This window comes from Pinus tabuliformis, chromosome 4_1 (genome assembly GCF_031772625.1).
Source record: "Pinus tabuliformis cultivar Carrire ecotype Pingquan chromosome 4_1, CPIR1, whole genome shotgun sequence".
Taxonomy (NCBI): domain Eukaryota; kingdom Viridiplantae; phylum Streptophyta; class Pinopsida; order Pinales; family Pinaceae; genus Pinus; species Pinus tabuliformis.
This window is the reverse complement of record NC_142303.1, coordinates 180488690-180505149: the sequence shown is the minus strand read 5'-3', so window position 1 is coordinate 180505149 and position 16460 is coordinate 180488690.

Below are 16460 nucleotides of genomic sequence, written 5' to 3'. Positions count from 1 at the left end.
GACAAAGAATTTATCCTGGATTTGAAGACCCGTTTATCCTCCAAATTCAACATGAAAGATCTTGGTGCTGCAAACTATATTTTGGGCATGGAAATTAAAAGAGATCAGACAAAGAGGAAGCTTTGGTTAAACTAGAGGAAGTATGTCGAGTCAACATTATAGAGGTTTAATATGCAGGATAGTAAACCGATAAAGGTTCCTATTCCTATAGGCGTAAAGTTATCTGCTGAACAGTGTCTCGAGACACAAGAAGAGGAAGAGGACATGTCCTGTGTTCCATATGCAAGTGCAGTCGGTATCCTGATGTATGCAATGGTCTGTACTAGACCAAAAATTTCACATGTAGTGGGAGTATTGAGTAGGTTTATGTCAAAACCAGGGAAGGAGCACTGGATAGGAGTGAAGCAGATTTTCAGGCATTTTCATGGCACTAGTGATTATGGTTTATTCTACCAAGGAAGGCCAGGATTGAACAGAGTGTTGGATATTCATGGCTTTGTTGATGCAGATTGGGCTGGAGATCTGGATCAGAGAAGATCTACAAGTGGGTATGTGTTTAGCCTATTTGGAGGTGCAGTCAGTTGGATGATTAAGAAACAATCTGTAGTGGCACTATCAACTACAGAGGTAGAATACATGGCAGCCACTCATGCAAGCAAAGAAGCAGTTTGGTTGCAGAGATTGTGTTCAAGTATGGGGTTAGTACAGGGAGCTATAAGGATAGTGTAATTTTCTTGGCAAAGAACCCTACATATCATTCAAAGACAAAGCACATTGATGTTCAGTATCACTTTGTCAGGGATATGATAGAAGACAAAAAGGTGTTGCTAGTGAAGGTGGACACTTTGAAGAATACTGTAGATGCATTGACAAAATATGTGAGCTCTAAGAAGTTATCTTCGTGTAGAGAAACAATGGGTGTTGCAGGGCTAGATAAATGACTAAGATCTCTTGTGGCCCCCTGCGGAAAGAAAACAACAAGTGGGAGAATGTTAGGTTGTGTTATATTCTTTCCATGACTAGCCCACGTAGTTAACCGGGGTTTAGAAGGGGGGTGGAGCCCCCCCTTCGTTATGTCGATTGCGTAGCAAGGGGAGTCATAGGGGGTTTGAGGGGTGCAGGTAACCCCACTCTATGGGGTCTAGGGCAGTGCCTTGGAAAATTTTGTTTTTGGACCCTATATTAGGTTGGGCAGACCTACTTATGGTTTTGTGCATGATTTTTCGCACATGGTTTTGGACGCGATGGTTTTCGGTCCATCGTATTAAATGCTTCGTCATGTATAAATATGTATTATAACATTGAAAGGAAAATAATGAAAAATCAAGCAAGTAGTCCCAATTTTGGGATCCAGGGGAAAATCTCTGTGTATATGTGTTTTATGTGTTATGCTCTCGCATTGTTTATTTTCTATGTTTTAGAATTTGTATGCAAGTAATTTCTGTACGGGGTTAAAACCTACAACATTCATCAGAGAGATACATGAAGCAAGGATTTTTTTTAATTTTTTTCCTTTCTTTTCTTCTAGGCCTACTAGCCACCTCAAGGAGGTTTTCAACTAGTAGGTTTGCGTAGGCACCTCAAGGAGGTTTTCAACTAGTAGGTCTGCTTAGGTGCCTCAAAGGAGGTTTTCACCTAGGATCTTTTTCTTTTTAACTCTTCTTTCCTTTTTCCCAACCCATTGACCGCCTCATGGAGGTTTTCAATCAATGAGCTAATCTTAAGCGCCTCCAAGGAGGTTTTCACCAAAGATTTGTATTTTATTTTTCTCTTTTTTCATCAATTTTTTATTTTTTCTTCTACCCTACCCTACTTGAAAAACAAAATCACTTTCAATTATAAGAATACTTCCAATGGAGACATGTTCACATCAATATGATAGACAAAATGATGTGGAGGCTTGAAATGTATGCTTTGACATGTACCTAGATTTGAAAGATCAAATGATTTGACTTTGATGATATTAAGCACATTTGAAGAAGAGGGTATTGCTGCAGCTTAATGACTGTATGGAACCATATTTCAATATAGTTGTGATGCCCATAGTCCACTTGCTGATTTGGATCATCTTCGAAGTCTTCTTCTTCCATGACCTTCAAATCTTCCTCTTTTTGCTAATTGTTCTCTTCAACACATGGAGGAATTGATGATAACCATGAGGGATCTTTCTCAATCTTTGATTTTATTGTCTACTCTTCATCAAGTGCAGCCCATGATGATCTTCTCTTTCAAATATTATTTCTCTACATGTTTTCCCTCAATGGCATCAAGAGAATCACTTTTTTGTAATAATCTTCCTGAGCTATGGTGAATACCACTGAGCTCAAGAGGAGATGTTTGGAAGTGCTGTACCTCAACATTGTCAGTGGGCTGAGCTACTTCAATGTGTGGGTTTGGAAATGGTGGTACAAGTAGTTGAGTGGGAGTATATTTGAGATGGAAGTGGTTGGGATTGTGTTTGTGGTGGAGGTGAATGGTAGGGATAACATGGAGTTGGGTATGGAGGATATTGAGGATATTGTGGATGGCTCCCATAAGTTCCTTGCCAACCTTGTTGCTAAGATTGGTTTTGGGGTTGAGATGGCCAATGTTGCCAAGGAAAAGGTGTGTTCCAATTACTTTGAGGTGGATATGAATAACCTTGAAATTGTGAATTAGGCTCTTGCATCATATCACACTGAATAGGCTGCCATGATCCTCTTGGAGCTATATAACATCGCCGCATTGGAAATTGACTTGCTCCATTGTCCTCTTGGTGAACTTACTTCAACCTTGGTAATGAGGAGCAATGTTTAACATCACGTGATTCTACATGGAAAACACAAACAAATTCTTTTTTCTCATTTTGTATTCTTAACATTTCTACTTGTTTGGTTAGATTGCTAATAATTTCTATTTTAAAATCATTAAAAAAAATTCCAATTTTAGGTTGACTTACCAATCTTGATGTTGATTGACTTACTCTTGCCTTTCCTGTTGATATGTGTTTGCATGTTTCACAAATTTCTTCAAATGATAATTGGTATAAATCACCTCTACTCATGAGATCAAGGAGATTAATCCATTCATCCCTAATTGTTCCAAGTAGGAGGGTTTTTAGTGTGTCGGATCCTAAATGATGTAGTTTTCCCCTCTTAACATTATACGTGAACCTCTCTATTAGATCCTCTAGACTCTCATCTTCTCTTTGATTCATTCTAAATATTTCTTCTTTAAGATCATGATCTTTATATTTTTCTAGAAATATATTTTTCATATCATTCCATGATCTTATTGAATTAGTCCCTAAACTCATGAACCATTTAAGAGCCCTATCCTTCAATGTTGCTGGAAACAATCTCAATCTTTGAGTTTTTAATAAGTAACCATAAGATCTACAAACAATTTCAAATTCAAAGAGAAAGGTTTCTGGATTCTCTGACCTTAGACGATGAAATTTTGGAAAAAAATATGGAGGGATGTTCTTCATGTGCACACTACCATCAGTATCTTGAATGGGAAATCCGAGAGGATATTCCTCATTATCATCATCTCCATCCATTTCTTCTACATTCTTTGTCATCTTCTTCTTCTACCTGCAAAAGTGAATGGTGATGTGGTTCTTACTACACCACGTGATCAAATGGGGGGTGGGTTAGTGTTGGAGATTTTTTTTGTTTTTATGATTGAATGAAAACACTAATGTAATGAAATTTCCTATTTTTGAAATGAAATATGCCTAATGCCATTATTTTTTTCTTTTTAAAAAAGTTAAAAGAAATGAATCAACTAGGGAAGAAAACAATGCATAATTTGACACCTCCCCAGAAACAGCGCCAAAAAGTGATGAGCCTCGGTATTGCAATAAGAATGTTACAACTCCCAAGGCTACCGACTTTAATTATCAACCCGTGGTTCGTACAAATTTAAGAGGTATCGACACTATATGTGCGGCATACAATGTGTCATTCCTTTGCTATTATGATGTAATGGAGTGCATGTACTAAAGTCAAATCCTAAACTACTCGCAGAAAATGAAAATTTTGAAATGGTACCTTAACCTATTTTTCGGTCGGATGAGTCGTTCTTGCGGACAAGACCGACCTCCCTAGTATCTATGGATATCTAGCGACAAGCAAACCAAACAAATTCTATATTTCTCTAAATATGCGATTTATAAATAAAGGTTAACTAGCTGTTTTAGGCCTACCTCGGGTCCAGTGCTAGTTTGTAGAAGCCACGCTCCGTTGATCCAAATGAGCTCCTTTGTAAAGAATCTGCAAACACAAACAGGCACACATATCAAATAACACTTGAAAAGCCAATATAATAAACCATATTTATCATGATGATCAAGGAATTCATGAAATAAACCATAGAAGACAATTTAACGAGAAAAATGAATCTGATTGTATTAACTTTAATCAAAGAAGAACTTTACAACCTTGGTGCCTTGATGCTGTACAAGCTCCTCCCAGGGTCCAGCAAGAATCTCCTCTACTTTAACAAGTTTCACTCTCTTCCCAAAGAAGCCGAAAGGTATGTAATATCTCCTCTCAAGCTTAACTAGGAAGTCTCAATTCCAAGAGCATTTACCCTAAAAAATTTTCAGCTTTCAACCTCCCTAGCAACTAGCCCAATGCCTCAATTTATAGAGCAGAGGAGGGAAGTTACTAGGTCCACCTTCAAAGGGATAAATCCCTACTTCAAAGGGATAAGCTCCTCCTATCAAGGGGTTAGCTCCTTTAGTTATGGGATGCATGAACCACCTAGGAGCGAACCAACCACGTCAAGGATCCTTCTAGAAGCATCCAGAATTAACCCAAAGTGAGTTTTTAAGAATAAACTTGCACCTTTTTGACTTTTACAGGGGTCTACACCCACTCCTTTAGAGACCAAGAGGGCAGGTCCACAGGTAACATGACCAAGGGATGCAGGACCACAGGTAATGGTAAGAGAAAGTGTGGAACTAGAGTTTTATTGATTTTCAAAGACTTTCTCTCATTTTTAAGGCTTGACATGAAGAGCTGAGGTTTGAGACTTGCAAAGGAGGAGAGTATGAGTGGTGATAGACTGACACTGACTGCAGAAAGTCATGGTGACAATATTTTGTGTAACAGATTGCCCCCTAAAGTGTGAAGTCTGTAGTAGATGAGGATTTCATTTATCATCTAGGAAGAGTGAAGTACTTTATCATTTCGAGGATCATATTGTGGAGAGCCTGGTTAGAACCTGTAAACACATTCAATACAAAATATATATATGAGATCATATCATCGCTGAGGTAGGCATTCCATACTCAGATCAAAACTGACTAGAAAACTAACTAAACTGCTCTGATATAGGAATGATCTTGTAATACATCACAAGTATAGACACATGTAGACATAGTATGGGCGCAACCATCTGTTTATGAATAGTCCACTATATAATGAATACAAAATTCCTTGCAGCCTAGATGGTGGAAACTAGATCCAGGGTCTTGATTTCTAATTCCTTAAATAGTACGATTCTATCCATGCAAATGAATGTGTCGAAGTCGAACATGGTAGAAACCACTTGATTACCAGTCAATGATGTAAACTATTAACAAGTGTGAGAGAAACCGCCAGTAATGTCAATGGCTCTCAAAGTACTCAGTACAATCCATGAAATGTGAATAGATGTGTTAATGTCGAACATGTCATGGAGTCCTTTGATCGAAGGTCAATGATGCAATCTATTGTCGAAGGTGAGAAACCTGCCATTGAGGCATGCATATCCCAAGGTACTGATGGTTTCTACATCATCTTTCTAGATAATGAGTTGAAGTCGATAGAAAGCGATCCGTCGTAGGCAAGCCCACAACACGAAATCATAGATCAAGTTTGAAGAAATATAGTTGCAAGGACTGACTCAAGGATGGTCAAGATGGATGACTGATATTTTGCATATGAATGGTTTATTTGCACTGACCTCTTGAACACATAACGACACAGCTGATGGTTTGGTGACAATTGACCCAAAGCTAATACCCAAAAACCGGCTGAAGACTTTCAATATGGTTTGATTAACTGTTAGGCAAAGGATTTCCCAACCCAGGTGAACAAAAAGTGTCATGTTCAAGAGTGGTTAAATGTTTTTCTAAGACACAAAGTATGACAAACAGGTTCATTTTTCTCTCTTTTCCCCCACCATTTCTGGCAAGTACCTCTTTATTTTTTGATAAGCTTGAGGAGGATAACATTTTCTTGATTATAAGTTCATCCTTCGGATGAGTCCAACTTAGTTTAAATCCGAACCCTAAGAAGGAGTGGTCCGTTCCTGTTTGTAATTGAACAAATCCTTTACTATTTTAAGTTTTAACGAGTCCAATATAGGAGAAACTCGACATTTTTCAATTTTAGGGAGTCTGAAAAAACTTAAGAAAACTCCATGGTTGTCCTTTTTCGTAAATTTGTGTCTCCCAAGCCCGAAAAAGTATAAAATAATATTTGAGAGAACCGCTTGACCATTACGATCAAGGAGAACTTTTCATAATTAGTGTCTCTGATCCGAAAAAGTAAAAATGCGATCAATGACACGTCGTTTTATAACCAATATCGAATTTGAAATGACAAAAATTCGGTAATCTTTTCTTGTTTTTATGGTCAGAAAAGGGCTGTAAGTGGACCGTCTTTTTAATTCCGTTTTAACGAGCTTAAAAAGAAAAACTCGGCAATATTTTCATATTGTAGGAGTCAGAAAAGAGCTTAAAGGCGACTCTAATGTTTTTTGTTAAAAATGATCAATTTTGCCTGAAAAATCCGTTATCCTACACAAAAACTCAAACATTACTCATACCTGAGTAAAATAAATAAAAATTCTTCAAAAGTTACCTCTTTAAAGTGAAAAATAAACAAATTTAAAATTCATTTATTCAAAAAATCTTATAAAAAGGGCTTTTGTAAATTCATTTTTACCGTTTGACTTCAGAGTGAGAAAAGAGAGCTTTTGGTAAGAAACTTCCCGTGAAGATTGCAGAAAATCCGTCCGTTGGAATCGAACACCATCACCTCCAGGTAATCCACATCATCTTACTCTTGCATTTCCTCAGTTTGAAATTTGTTTTCAGGTTTTTATTTTCATTTTTAGGAAATATTTAGGTTAAAAACCCGCGCGGGGGGTCTGCAGGTGCAGTATAGGAAACCTGCGGACCCCGAATTTTTTGTAAAAGGCAAAAAGTCAGGGGCCCACACCTGCTGTATAGCCAGAGTGTGGACCTACACACTGTCTCTAACATAGAGGGTGCGGTCCCCATAGCATAGGTTTTCAAACTTAAATTTTTCAAATTCTGCCCCAAAACTTTGATTTAAAATATTCTAATCCGCCTTTTTATTGAATGTAGGGTATACACCATGCTTGAATGGCGGGAACAGGAGCACGAGGATGTGGACCTCGCCGCGATTAATCATCAACCTTCGATTGATGCATTGAAGGCATGTGGTTTATTCAAATTCTGGGCCATACCTGGCATGTGGGCCCAGGTGGACTTTTTGCAGTGGCTGGTAGACAGGTGGAATGTACAGGACCAATGTTTCTTTCTTGGTGGCCACCAGCTCTAAATGGAGCTGGAAGACATTTACTTTTTGACTGGTTTTCCTAAGAGAAGTGAACATTTGACTCTATTCGGGGCTAGGCCAGGTGGCCAGTCTGTCGATAGCCTCCGGCTAGAGTTTTGTAACGACCAAACCAGAGACAAAGGGATTGATATCAAAACCATCTCCCGTCCTGAACTCAAAGTGATTGCATTTACTGTCACCAGGCTCTACAGAAGTGCAACACTACATGTGGCCACTGGATCCCAAATGCGGATGGCAGTAGACTGCTTTCGGGGCACCATCTTCAACTGGTGCGAAGCTGTGTTGGCTAATGTAAAAGGCCAACTGACTAGAGCAAAGAACGGACAACTGAAAAACTTTGGATATGGTTTCTTGGTTGTGAGCTTTGGTATAGAGAGGGTCCCAATGTTGGTCCCACAGCATCTTTCCGTTGGAGCTGGACTTCCCCGAGAGCCCAAACTAATGCGTTCGGTTGCAGTTATGGCCCGTCATCCTGAGGAGGGTTCAGAGGTTGTTCGATTTCCTCCTGAGTATTTTCATTAGAACCAAATTTTTGCTATTCAGGATTTTCCTTATGCTGGGATGGATTATCGTGGTGACCCAGACATGGCTCTTCCACCAGGAGAGCAATGGGATGACTCAAGTAAAATCATTTTCAACATTTTCTAATTTAATTTTTTTTTTTTGTTTTTAGATCGTCTCAAAACTGATAGTAAAATGTTTCAAATGCAGATGTAGGTCCACAGCAACCAACCACTCTCTGGCCTTATGAGAGGAAACAGCCAGCTGCAGCAGCACTAGCCCCATAGGATGAATCTATAGAGACCTTGGCCGAATTGGAAAACCATCTAGAGCGTTTGATAGTAGACATTCCAAAGACCAGCATAGATGACATACCTCTTAGGCTACAACGCTATGTGATTGGAGTCCCAGGACTTTTCAAGAGATTCCTTTATAGGGTGGCCCATACAGTGGTTTCTTATCATGATCATCACCAGTGATAGGATGATTGCCTGTTGTAGACTCATATGACATTTTTGCTTTTTGTACTATCATTTTACCGATCATAAGGTGTTTTTCAACCTATGATCGAAGACGATGTATATTTGACACACTTCTATGCTATGCTATATCACTATTACCAGCTATCTTCTAAAACGTGTTATGGAATGTTTTTAAATTTACTTTTTTGATCATTACAAATGTCTACTTAACATTCGAGAAGCAATTGCATCTGCTAATGTATTTAAATATCTTGGAATATGCTGATATTCAATATAGTCAAATTCATGTTCCAAGAGACGAACTCTCAAAAACAATCTCAATAACACTGGATTTCTAATGGCATAAACTCTATTAAGCTGCAATACAACGAGTTCAGAATCTAACCTCACGATCAAACTTTGAATCCCAAATGAGATGGATTCAGATAATAACTCAATCAATGCACTATACTCTGCAATGTTGTTCGTTGTTTGACCGAGGCTTACCCCATGCATAGATACCAACTCATCAGAGGGCGAATAGATAACCCAAGCTGCGGAAGAAATGTTCCATGTATTACGACAAGCACCATCAGCAAAACCAATGTATGTTTGGAGAGACGTCGACATCTGCAATATCAAGAGTAAAATCAAGATAAGCAGGAATAATGACAAAAACACTCTCTAAGCTAAGCACACTTTTTAATCTAAAACACATTAGCTAGAAAGAAAACTAACCTAACTAAAATCTCCACACCCAGATTTAAGCATAATATCTCTTCAGGTAAAGACCATTTCTGGTCTTACCTAAAGAGACCCCGTCAAAGTCTACCAATCCATAGGCCCTTTTTGCCAGCTTTCGCTTAACAACATAAGGACCATGCCACATGGGTACGAATTTTCCAACGCCTAATTTATCATTTGCTTGATCGTACAGTAAGACTAGGTCTCCTTCCGAAAAATTACGAGGTGTAACATTTCGATCATACTGAGCTTTAATACGTTTGGCATGAGCTTCGATTGCTAGTGCAGCATCACGTCGATTCTCATCTAGTTGAGCAGGGTACAACAAATGTTTTTCCTCTTCAGAAGTGGCTGGAAGTAATTCTATGGCCATTTGCAATGACGGGATTTCGCATTCAATGGGTAACTAAGCTTCCAAACCATAAACTAGTTGGAAAGGAGTGAAACCAGTTGATGTTTTTACGAAGGTTCGATATGCCCAAAGCGCTAAAAATAGCATGTTATGCCAATTCGACCTATGAATCCCAATGATTCGTCGGATCATGATGACTAGAACTTTGTTGATGGCTTCAAACAGACCATTAGCTTGTGGATAATATGGAGTTGAACTATCGTGACGTAGGCCAAGTTGATCTGTTAGTTCCGTCATCATAATGTTTCTAAAATGACGCCCATTGTTACACAAAAATATCATTACCATGATTATTTGCAGTCAGTATGGGTCTATCATCACTTGTACTGTCCTCCTAAGCAAGTCTCAGACCTCAGCTCTTCAAGTCAAGCTTTGAAAATGAGAGAAAGACATTGAAAATCAACAAAGCTCTGGTTCCACACTTTCTCTCACTATTGCCTGCAGTCCCGCACCCCCTATTCACAAAAACTACGGACCTGCCTGCTCTGTCCCTAAAGGAGTGGGTGCGGACCCCTGTGAAAGTCAAAAAGGCGCAAGTTTATTCAAAAAAACTCACTTTGGGTTAATTCTAGATGATTCTAGAAGGAATTTTGACGTGGATTGGTCGCTCTTAGGTGGTTCATGCATCCAAAAGAGAAAGAGCTAATCCCTTGATGAGAGGAGCTATCCCTTTGAAGGAGGAACTAGTAACTTCCCTCCATTGCACTATAAATTAAGGCATTGGGCTGGTTGCTAGAGAGGTTAGAAGCTGAACATTTTTGAGGGTAATTGCTGGTGGAATTGAGACTTCCTAGTTAAGCTTGAGAGGAGAGATCACATACCTTTTTGGCTTCATTGGGAAGACAATGAAACTTGTCAAAGTAGAGGAGACTTCTTATTGGACCCTGGGAGGAGTTTGTACAGCATCAAGGCACAGGTTGTAAAGCTCTTCTTTGATTTGAATTAATACAATCAGATTCATTTTTCTCAACAAATTGTCTTATGTCATTTGTTTCATGAATTCCTTGATCATCATGTTAAGTATGCTTTATGATATTGGCTTTTTAGGTGCTATTTAATTTTTTTGCTTGTTTGTGTTTGCAGATTCGCAACAAGGGAGCTCATTTGGATCAAAGGAGTGAGGCTTCCACAAAATTGCATTGGACCCAAGGTAGGCCTAAACACTTGTTTGCCTTTGTTTATAAATGCATATTTAGAGAAAGATAGTTTTTGATTGGCTTGTTTGTCACTAGATATCATTAGATTTTAGGAAGGTCTGTCTTGTCCACAAGATCGACTCATTCCATGTGACAAAATGGTGACTCCATTGGCGACTTGATTTTTTCCTTGTTTTTACTTTGACCTGAGAAACTGTGTTTTTGTTTTTATTTTTGGCTTGTTGTGTGTGGAATTGGGTAGATTTAGTAGATCTAGGATTATTTTTTGTTTTTCATAACTTTGGGAGAGGATCGCACCCTTGGCTTGGGACACAGTGCGGACCTATCTGCACTTTTGCTTTTAGCACAGAGAGGTACCGCACCTGTGTTAACTGTGGGCTTGCGGACCCTGTCAAAATTTTGGAAAACCTAAGATTTTCTCTGTTAGTCAGCTTAGTTTTTGTTTAGATGTTATTATCCCCTGCCCAGACCTGCATATAACTTGTCAGAAGCTTTTCTTAGGTCAATTCCATTGGTGTTAGGGTTTTAGGTGAAATTCCTAGAAGTTTTGATTGTTGGGTTTGGTTTTCATTTTGGTCTTGTAGTAGCTCTGAGCTTAGAAGCTGTAGAAACCTCAGATCACCTTGGTTTTTACTAGCCTTCTTATGAGTCTGACCATTTGAAAAATCTACCTTTGTTTCGGAATCCACCTTGTGTTTTCTCTTTACGGAACTTCAAAAAAGCTTGTGTTAAACGTTTGGATTTCATTTTTAGAAAAGAAAACAAAAATTGGTTGCTTTTTGACTGATTTGTGATTCTGGACAAATTAGTCCTTAGTTTGCTTGTAGCTAAGTAAAACATCCTTGAAAAAGACATCTTGTAAGCTTTGACTTCAAATAGGTTTTTATAGTTTATAGATCTCAAGATTAGTCATTTCCATAATTTTGAGTGTTTTATAAAAAATAAAAAAATCTCTTTTGAAAAAGTTTGTTTTTGTAGTGTTTGAGTGTTTTGAAGAAAAGGGAAATTTTTGTGAAAATAACTAGTTGTCTCGTTTTGAGTGCATTGGAAAAAACAAAAAGCTCTTCTTTTAATTTTCTTGTTAAGAAAGATTTGTGTTTACAAGTATTTGCATTCTCAAACTCTTTCCTAGCTAGAAGTTCATTGAAGGGAAAAGATTGCTTAATCATCTTAAGTGCATTTTTTTAGTGATTTTGAGTCGAGTCTTCACACCAAGAGTTTCATCTCCACACCTCTTGACTTAAACAAAAACCAATAAAAATAACGCTTAAAGTAAAATCTATCTAGTAATATTTTTATTTCTAGGGCTCTAATACACCAATATAGCTTAGGCTAGTGTCTTGGAGTAGGGAGTAATTAACTCTCCAAGACAGTAAAACAAACAAGTAGCTGTATCTTGCGGTAGGAGAGAAATCCAATTGTTGCATTTATGCTCTGGGAAAGCTCCTCTTAAAGGAGAAGCACGAGATCGTGTCCGAACCAGTGTGGGAATCAATCCTTCCTCATTGGGAATGACGCCAGATATTCACGTATTAAAAATGGTAAACCTCGGATTAACCATTGTCGAGGAGCCTGGGGTCACTTGTTGGTAAACCTTGGATTATGTCAAGGAGCCTTCAAGGGGATTGAGCTTGTTACTCTGCCCTTGCGTGCGTATTAGATCGTAGACTATTCCCCCAGGTATATTTGTTTCCGTTGGTAACCTTAGTGACCATATTCTATAGGATTCTTTCTAAGGTGACAGTGGTGGGAAGATCCCACTGTACCTGGAGCAGATGTCAGCTAGACTCACTTAGATTTTCTGGGGGGTTCTCTTCACTCGAGATGGTTTAGTGGAAGAACTTGTGCCAGTCTATTTATTAATCAGGTTGCCGGGGTAACTGTTCCAACCATCATTTCTGTATTGAACTCTGCGACGTTGGGCTTCATCACCAACTAGTGTTTTCAGTACGGAAAGTTACTATTTGTGTGTGGTTTGATCTCTTAGATTCTTTAGGCGTGTGATTCAAATTTGTTTGGTTCTTTAGAGGCTTTAGGTAGTTTTCATTGAGATTTTACTTTGTTTGCATCTGAAATAGTTAAAATTTTTTAATTGTGGCTGAATTACCGAGGAAGTCCCGTAGACTTCGGGGCCAACCTCCTCAGTTTTCACCGAGCCAGCCTGAAGGGTTAAGAGCCCTCGTAACTCCTAGAGACAGTAGAGTTGGGTCACTTGAAGAAGGAGAGTCTTCTTTGGTGGTACATCCTGATTTTCAAGCTTTAGTAGTAGATTATAATCCACAATCAGTGTCTGTTACCGAAATTACTGGTAGCTTTTCATCTACTAGTGATATAGGTGAGGAACCTGAAATATCCAAACCTGAAAGTGAATTTGCTGCTACCCCAACATCGGGATTTATCTCTCCAACTTCTAGTGGTCCTGGTTCACCCAGGGTAGAAAGAATAATTACCCAAAATCTTCCTTCCGGACTTATAGCTATCGAAGAACTTGCTACACCAGAAGAACAAGTAGGCATCCCTATCCCTGAAAATCAACCTATTATTGAACTGAGGGAGCATGAATCAATTTTTTACAGTCCACCTAGGAGTAGTGCTTGGTATCTTTCATTGACTAATTTTTTGGAAAACGCAGGGCTAAGTTTTTCACCACCTCGTATTCCTCAGCACCCAACACATAGAGGTTATTATCCTTCGTTAAATATGTCAAAGCAGTCGTCCATGTTTACTCAATCACCAGAATCCTTTTTGTACGGCGGTCCTTCTGTTCCCTCTAGGTATCAATCACTTTCTGGTACTTTTGCGGGAGCATCTCCTCAACCCATTGAACAAGGGTTATTAACTGGAAACAATGGCACTAAGCCGTTGAGTGTAGAAGATATTCTCATGATGTCAGGTATTATTCCTAATCCTCAACCTCAAGGTGGCCAGTTACCGCCTGGGGGGCAGCCTCAAAATCCTCAATTATCACCTAGGGGGCAACCTCAAGGTACCCAATTTGTGCTTGTGGGGCAACCTCAAGGACAGTACATACCTACGGGACAGTACGTTCCTCAAGGTCAACCCCAGACTCAATATGTACCTCAAGGTCAACCCCAGTATCAATATGTAACTCAAGGTCAACCCCAGTATCAGTACGTGCCTCAAGGGTATCAAACCCAAGGTCAGTACTCGAACCAAGGTTTCCAACCACCCTCCGGTCAATCATATGTTCAAGGAACATGAAATGTACCTTTGAATTATCAACCCTACCCTCAACCCGGTTATGGTTCTCAATATTCTCAACCTGTTATGGGTCCGTACCCCAGAATGAACTTAGTGTGCGATCCATCGCAAACTCAACAGGTCTTGCAACCGAATGTACAGTTGTCATCTCAAATTGGAAAACCTTTAGTTTCTGGTTCACCCCAGGAACCTGTCCAGTCTACTATTCAAACTTCTATACCTTCGATAGTTTCTCAGCCTGGGCCTAGTACACCTCGTACTCCGCCTCAAACGGCTGCTGCAACTGCTGCAACATTTGTTCAATCTACCCCACCTACTTCTGGAGTATCGACAGCTCCGGTTTCTACTGTTCCTGTATCTACTCCTCAGACATCTTTACTTCAGTCTGGATCCAAAATTCAAACTTCGGTTCAGATGCCTGTAGGACAACCTGGTTCAAGTACGGTTGTCACAAGTCAACAACAATTTACTTATCAACCGTACGAGGGACAATACCAATTCGGTCCTGCTGTTCAGTAGCCAGTCTATCAGTATCAACCGTACCCTAGGTATACATATCAAAAACCTCAACAACCCCAGTACGGTCCGGTTAATCCTGGTTTTCTGGGAGGATACAATATCCCAAATGCAATTCCTATTCCTAGTTATCCTAGATATCCTCCTCCTGGGGCTGGTCTCATGACCCAGAGTTTTAGGGACCCTAATCATCAGTTACCGTTTATCACAACTTTGGACTTGCCTAACTTATCGCGCCTAATGAACGATCCCATTAACTATCTTCCGTTTTGGCCGCCAATGCCGAATAAGTTGCCTAGCGATATTCCTAAGTTTGAAGGCAAATCATGAGAGGACCCGTCGAACCATGTGATGACTTATCACCTCTGGTGTGCGTCTAACTCCATTTCATATGATTCAATCCATCTAAGGCTTTTCCAGCGCACTCTAATTGGTCTTGCGGCCAAGTGGTACATTGAGTTACCACGAGCCACTTTTTATAACTTTAGTCAGTTAGCTACCTCGTTTTTAACTCATTTTCAGTTGCCAGTCAGATATGACAATGGCACGGAATTACTAACTTCATTAAAGCAGTCGACACCCACTTACATTTCGGATCACATTCATGAATGGAGATGTCGACGGTGTTTAGTGAAGGTTTTTATTTCGGATCAGATCTTAGCTGAATGGTTTGTAAAATCTTTATTGCCAAATATCACTGAGGATGTAGCTAAGGCCGGAGTTGTTACTGAGGAGCAAGTAATTGCTCAAGCACAATACCTTGACTTGGTTTACACTCAGTCAAGTACGTTACACGAGAAAATCCCCGATCTTCCTAAGCAAAATCAAATCGTTGCAGCTCCTTCAGGGTCTCATGCCGCTGATGGTATGATTGGTACGGTTAACACCAAAAGTAAGAAGAAATCTTCTAAGAATTCTTCTCCTATCATAACCTTGCTAGATTCCCCGACAAGAGAATCTTCCGTGGAGATTTCCGCCGATATTCATGTTGTAAAGTTATCTACAGCCAAATCAAAATCCGATGGTAAGAAGAAAGGGAAGAAGAAAAATAAAATAGACAAAAATTCGAAAGGGAAACCATAAAAAGCGGAATCCAATGATGAGAAATGCAAACCTCGTTATCCTTGTCTCATTTGTGATGAAGAGCATTTTACAAGAGACTGCCCTCATCGTGCAGAGGTTACGAAGATTGTCAAAGGTTCCCAAATGCCTATTGTTTTGAAGGATCCTTTTCCAAGTCAAGAGAGTAAGATGATAGGTTCTTCCTCGAATTCCAATGAAGAACCCATACTGATGATGTCCCATGTTAGGATTGTGACTCGATTGCATGATTATGGTAGTAAAAGTCCTGTTGATGGTAAAGAAGCAGAATCCTCTCATTCTAACCCATCAACCTCAGCTCCCGGTTCCGATCCACTACAGATCGAGAAACCTAATCCAGACTTAGTAATCAAACCACCCGCCAAGGATATACTTCGAAAGTCAACTTTCCATCCACATGCGAGAGCAACTCAGAACTATAACATTGTTGAGGATTTAGCTGTTTCACCTTCAGCAATGTCGGCTTTGGAAGTGCTGCAATCATGTCCAGCATAGCGTAAATTACTTTTTTCAGCTATAGGAGCTGTTGACGTTCAAGACTCGAACCTAATAATTTTCGATCTAGAAAATAGTACACCGTGCTTACCTCATCAAATGGCTGTCCAGATCCCAGTGACAGTAAAAAATAGGCCTATTCCTAGGACTGTGATTGATGAGGGAGCCTCAACGTGTGTTATGTCGATACAGTGTTGGAGATCGCTTGTTTCTCCTTCACTAAATCAATCCCCGATGATTCTAAAGGCCTTTGATGGCCGTGGGTTTCATC